Genomic DNA, 8,882 nt, shown 5'->3' with positions numbered 1-8,882 from the left:
GGCAGATCGGTCTATATGACAGCTATATGTAAATAAGACTCGATCTATAACATATTCGGTCGGATATCAGAGGACTTGTCCAACTCACTGTTCTAAATTTCTTTCTTTTAGGGTACTTAGACCCAAAATTGGCAGATCGGTCTATATGGCAACAACATTCAAATACGGTACAACTGGACAATATTTAGTTCAGATATCGAAGGACCTTTAAACTCACTATGGCAAATTTCATTGAAAGAGGATAATAAATGCGGCTTTAATGGGCTTAGGACCCTAAATCGGCAGATCGGTCTATATGACAGCTATATGTTAATATGAATCGACTTATACCATATTCGGTTCGGATATCGATCGGCCTTATAAAACTCCCTGATCAAAATTTCGGGGAAAACGGGTAATAAATGCGACTCTTATGGGTTTACGATCCTAAATCGGCACATCGGTCCATATGGCAACTATATTCAATTATGGTTTGATATGGATCTTATTCAGTCCGTATGTCGAAAGGCCTCATAAAACTCCCTGACTCAAATTTCGGCGAAATCGGGTAATAAATGCGGCTTTAAAAGGCTTAAGACCCCGATTCGGCAGATCGGTCTATATGACAGCTATATGTAAATATGTCCGAGCATGAACCACATTCGAGTCGGATATCGATGGACCTCGTAAGACTCCCTGACTCAAATTTTAGCGAAATCGGGTAATAAATGCGACTCTTATGGGTTTAAGATCCTAAATCGCCACATCGGTCTATATGGCAACTATATTCGAATATAGTCTGATCTGGATCATATTCAGTCCGTATGACGAAAGGCCTCATAAAACTCCCTGACACAAACTTCGGCGAAATCGGGTATTAAATACGGCTTTAATGGGCTAAATACCTTAATTCGACAGATCGGTCTATATGACAGCTACTTGTAAATATGTCCGGATATGAACCACATTCGGGTCGGATATCGATGGGCCTACTAAAACTCCCTGCCTCAAGTTTTGGCGAAATTGGGCGCTACGGGAGGCCACCGTAGTGCAGAGGTTTGCATGTCCGCCTATGACGCTAAACGCCTGGTTTCGAATGCTGGGGAGACCATCAGAAAAAAATTTTCAGCGGTGGTTTTCCCCTCTTAATGCTGGCAACATTTGTGAGGTTCTATGCCATGTAAAACTTCTCTCCAAAGAGGTGTCACACTGCGGCACACCGTTCGCACTCGGCAAGGAGGTCCTTTATCATTGAGCTTAAACATGAATCGGACTGTACTCATTGATATGTGAGAAGTTTGCCCCTGTTCCTTAGTGGAATGTTCATGGGTAAAATTTGAAAATTTGGGTAATATATAAGGCTTTTATGGGCTTAAGACCCTAAATCGGCAGATCGGTCTATATGGCAACTATATTCAAATATAGTCCGGTCTGGACTATATTCAGTTCGCATATCGATGGGTCTCATAAAGCTTCCTCATGATGCTGTTTTTATGGGCTTAAGACCCAAAATTGGCAGAATGGTCTAAATGACAGCTATATGTAAATATGATCCTATTTGGCCCGAACAACTTGCGTATAAAAAAATACGTATCTATGCCCAATCACAGCTCAATATCTCAATTTTTAGTCATTCCGTTTGAAATATTCGTCCTCGACGCTCTGAGTCGATCTAGCCATGTCCGTCCGTCTGTCGAAATCACGAAAGCTGTCGAACGCATAAAGCTAGCTGCTTGAAATCATGCACAGATACTTTATATTGATGTAGGTGGTTGGGGATTGCAAATGGGCCATATCGGTTCAGATTTGGATATAGCTCCCATATACACCGATCTCTCGATTTGACTTAATAAGCCCCTGGAAGCCGCAATTTTTGTCCAATTTGATTGAAATTTTGCATGTTGTGTTCTGTTATGACTTTCAACAACTGTGCTAAGTACGGTTAAAATCGGTATACAACCTTATATAGCGCCCATATAAACCGATCTCCTGATTTGACTTCTTGAACTTCTTGAGCCCCTGGAAGCCGCAATTTTCGTTCGATTTGGCTGAAATTTTGCAAGTAGTGTTCTATAAAGACCTCGAACATCTGTGTCAAGTACGGTCCAAATTGGTCAATAATCTGATATAGCTGATAGATCGCCCGATTTGACTTCTTGAACCCCTGGAAGCTGCAATTTTTAACCGATTTGGCTGAAATTTTGCACATAGTGTTCTCTAATGACTTCCAATAACTGTGTTAAGTACGGTTCAAATCGGCCTATAACCTGATATGGCTCCCATATAATCCGATCTCCCGATTTGACTTCTTGAGCCCCTGTAAGGCGAAATTTTTGTCCGATTAAGCTCAAATTGTGCATGTGGTATTCCGTTATGACTTTCAACAACTGTGCCAAGTACGGTCCGAATCGGTCTATTACCTAATATAGCTCCCATATAAACCGATCTCCCGATTTGACTCCTTGAGCCTCTGGAAGCCGCAATGTTTGTCCTATATGGCTGTTTAATTATGACTTCCAACAACTCTGTCGAGTACGGTTCAAATCGGTCTATAACCTGATATAGTTCCTATATAAACCGATCTCCCGATTTGACTTCTTGAGCCCCTGGAAGCGGCAATTTTTATCCGATTTGGCTGAAATTTTGCATGTAGTGTTTTGTTATGACTTTAAAGAGCTCTGCCAAGTACGGTTCAAATCGGTCTATAACCTGATATAGCTCCCACATAAACCAATCTCCCGATTTGACTTCTTGATCCACTGGAAGCCGCGATTTTTATCCGATTTGGCTGAAATTTGGCATGAGGTGTTCTCTTGTGACTTCCAATAACTGTGTTAAGTACGGTTTAAATCGGTCTATAACCCGATATAGCTCCCATATAAACCGATCTCCCGAATTGACTTCTTGAACTTCTTGAGCACCTGGAAGCCGCAATTTTTATCCGATTTGGCTGAAATTTTGCAGATAGTGTTCTGTTATGATTTCCAACAACTGTGCTAAGTACGGTTTGAATAGGTGTATAACCTGATATAGCTCCCATATAAACCGATCTCCCGATTTGATATCTTGAGCCCCTGGAAGCCGCAATTTTTGTCCGATTTGGGTGAAATTTGGCACGTGGTGTTCAGATATGACTTCCAACAACTCTGCTGAGTACCGTCGAAATCGGTGAATAACCTGATATAGCTCCCATATAAACCGATCTCCCGAATTGACTTCTTGAGCCCCTGGAAGCCGCAATTTTTGTTCGATTTAGTTAAAATTTTGCAGATAGTGTTCTATTATGACTTCCAACAACTGTGTTGAGTACCGTCGAAATCGGTGTATAACCTGATATAGCTCCCACATAAACCGATCTCCCGATTTGACTTCTTGAACCACTGGAAGCCGCAATTTTTATCCGATTTGTCTGAAATTTTTCACATAGTGTTCTCTTATGACTTCCAACAACTGTTTTAAGTACGGTTCAAATCGGCCTATAACCTGATATAGCTCCCATATAAACCGATCTCCCGAATTGACTTCTTAAGCCCCTGGAAGCCGAAATTTTTATCCGATTTGGCTGAAATTTGGCATGAGGTGTTCTCTTATGACTTTCAATAACTGTGTTTAGTACGGTCCAAATCGGTCTATAACCCGATATAGCTCCCATATAAACCGATCTCCCGATTTGACTTCTTGAGCCCCTGTAAGGCGAAATTTTTGTTCGATTTAGTTAAAATTTTGCAGATAGTGTTCTATTATGACTTCCAACAACTGTGTTGAGTACCGTCGAAATCGGTGTATAACCTGATATAGCTCCCATATAAACCGATCTCCCGATTTGACTTCTTGAGTCCCTGGAAGCCGCAATTTTTATCCGATTTGGCCGAAATTTGGCATGTGGTGTTCTCTTATGACTTCCAAGAACTGTGTTAAGTACGGTTTAAATCGGTCTATAACCCGATATAGCTCCCATATAAACCGACTTCCCGATTTGACTTCTTAAGCCCTTGTAAGGCGAAATTTTTGTCCGATTTGGCTGAAATTTTGCATGTAGTGTTTTGTTATGACTTTCAACAGCTCTGCCAAGTACGGTTCAAATCGGTCTATAACCTGGTGTAGCTCCCATATAAACCGGTCTCTCGATTATCCTTGTTCGGTTCTAGAAGCTTTAATTTTTGCTGGTCTGACAGAAGTTTATGCACTTCAACTAATTTTTTTTGTATAAATTTTTAGCAGAATCTATGGTGGTGGGTATTCCAAGTTTCGGCCCGGCCGAACTTAGCACGCTTTTACTTGTTGAACTGTGTAGAGTTATAAAAACACACTTTGTAGGCTCCCAAATGGATATTTCGATGTGTTGCAAATGGAATGACTAAACGAATATGCCCCCTATCCTATGGTAGTGGGTATAAAAAAACAACACAGACACATGGCCCTTATCGCTGAATAACAACAAGATTTACTTGACGTTACAAGTTCTCCCCAAAAGAAGTTATTCCCTAGAAAATAAAGAGACAAAAGAAAAATCAAGGAAAAATGCTCAACGCTAAGGGTTTTGTTGTCCAGCCGGAAGTATATAATTTCGCCCACTTTTTTCATAAAAAGAAGAAAACAATGAACAAAGAAGAAAGACTGGATTGGAGTGTGACACATTTAGAGATTAGTAACCATAAATCTAATTTATGGTTATTGAATGAAGAGAAGGTTAAACAGCCAACACAGCCACTTGGTCAAAGTGCTTGGTGCTTGGCTACATTGTTTGCTTGTCCATTGATTTTATGTGGTTTTTTTTTTTTTTTTTGAAGGGCTTGCAGTGCCCCTCTCTTGCTCACTATGTGGAAGTTGTTATTCTCGACCACAAAGAATGGGTGGTGCCAAAGTGGTGGTGATGACTGTTGGGGCTATGCTGTTGGTTTGAGTGAATGAGCAACTCCTGGTAGTGGCTGAATGGGCCAATGTCAGTACAGTTTGGGTTTAAAGGGCAAAAAATTTTACAATATTTTATTATGGCATAATAAGGATACCATTATCCGGTAAAGAATTACACCACAATGTCCTTCATGACAACAAATAATAGATAAATATTCACAGATAAACCTTTGAGTTTATGGAATGGCAGAACAAATTGGGATGCCGTTTTTGTTTTGGGACTTTTATCATCAACCTCTTGAATTTTTTGAATAAAAGTCATAGTTTGGAAGATATGACCATTTTAAGTTTAAGAACTGAAAATTTAAGGTTTCCACCAAGTTTTATCTACATTTTGAATTTTTTGAAGTGATCATGGATTCACCTTAAATTTGAGATACGAGCCTTAGTTCAGGATTTATTATCCTGACTTTTTCTACCAAGTTTCATTAAAATTTTCAGCTTTCCGAAGTGAGCTATGAATAAAGTTTTTATACCCACCACCATAGTATAGGGGGTATATTTATTTATTTTTTATATTTTATGTATTTTTTTCATTAATGGCAACCCTATTATGGTCTGACATAATCTTCTCCCTCCCTTATGAAAAAGCTTTACTAACCACACTCAACTAAACAAAATAAATATTTTACACATTAAATTCTAGTCCTTTATCAACGAATACAAGGAAATGCAATAATTTCTGGTTTTTATCCTTTCGTGTTGTTGCTTGTCCTGTGTGTGTTTTGTGGGTATCAATAGCAGTAAAATACTAATTCTAATGCTTATCGCATAAAAATTCCCAAAGCGGCTGATGCCAGCCATGACTACTAACTATCAACATCTCCCTGCTGCCCTATTCCCTTAATCCCCCATTTCCCCTTTCATCTCTTCACACAGCCACGATGATAAATTATCATTGAGTAATTTTTCACTATTATTTCAACCCTTTGTCTATTGAATGAATCGTGATAAGTATACGGATGTGGATTGTCCATGTTGGACATTTGTAACAGAGGGGTAAGTGTGTGTGTGTTGGGGTTTACTGCAGATGCGGTTGTTGTTGTTGATGTCTATGGCATAACGAGCTTTCGCTTAATGGGAAATCAATTAAATTTTATGGAATTATTATGTCCTCTTTCTCTCTGTCTCTCTGGGTGATGTGTGATGAGCCATTGATCAGTGTTTACCATGGAACTTAAGCTAATATGGCCCATTAGAAATTCATTGAATACATATAGAAAGGATTTAATGCTACTATTCTAGTGATTTAGTGATGATTTTTCATCATTTTTAAAATTGAATTTATTGATATATTTTTATATCAAAATATATTTTCAATTTTGTAAAGTGGTAGGAGAAGAGGAGGAGGGAGAAAAAGGGGTATAGAGAAAAACACTTTTGATTTTTGGTTCGTATAGATTCAGCGCTATTACCAGAAGTTGAATTGGTATACATAAGCGAATGAGTTATTTCATTACTAGCAGTACTATACATTGCTCATACGCACCGCGGGGAACATTTAAAGCTGGTAAGCGTATGAGTGATTTTAAATTTTGATTAAAGTTGCAATGAAAAAAAAAACAAGTAAAAGCATGCTAAGTTCAGCCTGAAGGGCATAATTTTATTCTACATACCAAACGACTCTCAAACCAGCAAAAATTAAAACTTCTAAGAACCGAACAAGAATAATCGAGAGACCGGTTTATATGGGTGTTATACCAGGTTATAGAACGATTTGGACCGTACTTAGCACAGTTGTTTTAAGTTATAGCGGAACATCACATGCTAAATTTCAGCCAAATTGGACTAAAATTGCGGCTTCCAGGGGCTCAAGAAATCAAATCGGGATAACGGTTTATATGGGAGCTATATCAAGTTCTTGACCGATTTAGACTGTACTTGGCACAGTTGTTTAAAGTCATAAATGAACCCTGTGTACAAAATTTCAGCAAAATTTGACAAAAATTGCGGCTTACAGGGGTTCAAGAAGTCAAATCGGAAGATCGGTTTATATGGCAGCTATATCAGGTTATAGACCGATTTGAACCGTAATTAACACAGTTGTTGGAAGTTATAACTGAACACCACATGCCAAATTTCAGCCAAATCGGACAAAAATTGCGGCTTACAGGAGTTCAAGAAGTCAAATCGGTAGATCGGTTTATATGGGAGCTATATCAGGTTATAGACCGATTTGAACCGTACTTAACACAGTTGTTGGAAGTTATAACTGAACACCACATGCCAAATTTCAGCCAAATCGGACAAAAATTGCGACTTACAGGGGTTCAAGAAGTCAAATCGGTAGATCGGTTTATATGGGAGCTATATCAGGTTATAGACCGATTTGGACCGTACTTAACACATTTGTTGGAAGTCATTACGGAACACTACATGCAAAATTTCAGCCAAATCGGATGAAAAGTGAGCCCTCCTGGGGCTAAAGAAGTCAAATCGGGAGATCGGTTTTTATGGGAGCTATATCTGGTTATAGACTGATTTGGACCGTACTTAGCACAGTTGTTGGAAGTCATAAAAAGACACTTTGTGCAAAATTTCAGCCAAATCGGATGAAAAATGAGGCTTCCAGGGGCTCAAGAAGTCAAATCGGGAGATCGGTTTACATGGGAGCTATATCAGGTTATAGCCCGATTTGGACCGTACTAGTCACAGTCATTGAGAGTCATAACAGAACACCACATGCCAAATTTTAGCCAAATCGCACAAAAATTGCGGCTTCCAGGGGCTCAAGAAGTGAAATCGGGAGATCGGTGTACATGGGAGCTATATCAGGTTATACACCGATTCGAACCATACTTGACACAGTTATTGGAAGTGATAACAGAACACCACATTCAAAATTTCAGCCAAATCGGAATAAAATTGAGGCTTCCATGCGCTCAAGAAGTCAAATCGGGAGATCGGTTTATATGGGAGCTATATCCAAATCTGAACCGATATAGTCCATTTACAATCCTCAACGACCTACATCAATATTAGGTATCTGTGCAAAATTTGGAGCTTCTAGCTTTGCGCGTTCGATCGCTATCGTGATTTCAACAAAGGGACGGACGGACATGGCTAGTCCGAATCAGAATGCCCAGACGATCAAGAATATATATACTTTATGGCGTCCTAGATCAATATTTCGAGGTGTTACAAACGGAATGACTAGATTAGTATACCCCCCATCCTATGATGGTGGGTATAAGAACACTTTTGATTTTTGGTTCGTACAGATTGAGTGCACACTCTTAACCCTATTAACAGTAGTTGAATTGGTAAACATGAGCGAATGAGTTATTTCATTTCTGGCAGTACTATACATTGCTCATACGCTCTACAGGAACATTTAAGGCTGGTTAGCGTATGAGTGATTTTAAGTTTTGATTATGCAGGTTAAAATGGACAGAAAAGAAACCCAAGGCTATTAGTTTGTATACCCTCCACCATAGGATGGGGGTATACTAATTTCGTCATACGGTTTATAACACCTCGAAATATGCGTCTAAGACCCCATAAAGTATATATATTCGCGATCGTCATGACATTTTAAGTGGATGTAGCTATGTCCGTCCGTCTGTCGAAAGCACGTAAACTTTCGAAGGAGTAAAGCTAGGCGCTTGAAATTTTGCCCAAATACTTCTTATTAGTGTAGGTCGGTTGGGATTGTAAATGGGCCAAATCGGTCCATGTTTTGGTATAGCTGTCATTAAAACCGATCTTGGGTTTTGACTTAACAAGAGCTTCTAGAGGGCGCAATTCTTATTCGATTTGACTGAAATGTTGCACCTGGTGTTTTGGTATCACTTCCAACAACTTTGCCAAGTATGGTTCAAATCGGTTTATAACCTCATATAGCTGCCATATAAACCGATTTTGGATCTTGACCACTTGAGTCTCTAGAGGGCGCATTTCTTATCCGATGTGGCTGAAATTTTGCATGAGGTGTTTGTTATGACTTCCAACAACCGTGTCAAATATGGTTCAAATCGGTTCATAACCTG

This window comes from Stomoxys calcitrans, chromosome 5 (assembly GCF_963082655.1).
Source record: "Stomoxys calcitrans chromosome 5, idStoCalc2.1, whole genome shotgun sequence".
In the NCBI taxonomy this organism is placed as follows: domain Eukaryota; kingdom Metazoa; phylum Arthropoda; class Insecta; order Diptera; family Muscidae; genus Stomoxys; species Stomoxys calcitrans.
Note: the sequence above shows the minus strand (reverse complement) of the source record.